Source organism: Haplochromis burtoni, unplaced genomic scaffold (assembly GCF_018398535.1).
Source record: "Haplochromis burtoni strain Fernald_Lab_line unplaced genomic scaffold, NCSU_Asbu1 Contig_596, whole genome shotgun sequence".
Lineage (NCBI taxonomy): Eukaryota > Metazoa > Chordata > Actinopteri > Cichliformes > Cichlidae > Haplochromis > Haplochromis burtoni.
The window spans coordinates 231,006-232,340 of NW_024582957.1; the positions used below are offsets into that span (position 1 = coordinate 231,006).

A 1,335-nucleotide genomic window follows, 5' to 3' on the forward strand; every position below is an offset into this window, starting at 1 on the left:
GTCCTGCACATTCTGGTGCATCATCAGAGGCCTTGACTTAACATAAGCAAAGTCATTTGACCAGAACAGTTTATATAAAAATGGTGCTTTAAAAACATTCAATCAAATACTTCTTAAGGATTTGTTGTTTTAAGCGTTGGATGTAGGTGACAAGTGGATAATGAGTTAGCGCTTAAGTCAAAGGCAGTGACGAACTAGGTTTTGCTAGGTTTAGTATAAGGATTTGTGGTGATTAAACTTTAAGACGCTTAAGATTGCATCCTTCCAAGCATTTCAGTGCATGTGTATGTCCCTCTCCCCAAGTAGGGGCCAAGTCAGTCTAGGGGAACAAAGATTGTTTTTTAGCAAAAACATGAGAATAGTTCAACCAAATGACTAAAGAATCTGTAATGTTGTGAATAGCAAGCGCAGATGTGGAGTTTGCTAAGGAAGAGATGGATGGACATATGTTTATATACAGACAGGTTTTTTCTTAGTTTTCAAACCCAAAACAAATACAAAGTGATAAAGAGTGAAGACCGTCAGCCTTTAATGTGACGAATTATTAATGTACTCAGCACAATACAGTATGCAGTAACAAGATTGTTTAACATATTTCTTTCTTCAGTGTTGCAGTTTTAAGTTATTTAATTGCTTCTTAGCTTTCAGTAGATTAAAGGTTCTACAATATCTTCTAATTTGACAGGGACAAGTGCTCATTTCTTAGTGGCGATGAGTGAATACAACCGGTAGTTTCTTTTTGCTAGCATATAAAGGATTGGTTTGATAGCAGTCGCTGGGTTGACCAATATGCAGAACAAGAGGAAAGTCCAAGTAACTCGTTGAAAATCTAAGACGTAGAACTGTAAGTTTACTTCCCATTTGGGAAGGTCTCTTGGTGTCATTTCTAAACATCTGTAAATTCTGATCTTTGGCTCAATTCATTTCAACTGGTTACAAATACAAGTTATTTGTATATGTCCACACTTTGCCAAAAATCTAGAAGAAAACCCAAAACTGTTTCCTGAAATGAGAGGAAATTGGTTAGGTCCATACACAGTATATAATTTTCTTTTGAGTTTTATCCTTATTTTTATTTGTATTTTATCATATACATCTGTATTTATGTAAATACGTACACTATAGCTCTTAACTATTACAGCGTAATATTTTGCACGATATGATGCACAGTCGGGGGGGGAGTACTTTTTAGCCGGAAAAAACATTTCACTGTGTGTTGTACTAGTTATAACTACATGTGACAAATAAATAAAGAATTGAATTGAAATTGAATTGTTTATTATTTTTTAAATCCAGTTCTTGGCAGGCTTGAGCCTTGGGTTGTTCCTGAACAGC

At 35.1% G+C, this 1,335-nt stretch overlaps 1 protein-coding gene across 15 annotated transcripts in view; it reads left to right on the forward strand.

The window, feature by feature from the left end:
- Positions 1-1,335, forward strand: part of ablim2 (actin binding LIM protein family, member 2) — a 99,868-nt gene that overhangs the window by 52,416 nt on the left and 46,117 nt on the right. The window lies entirely within an intron of this gene.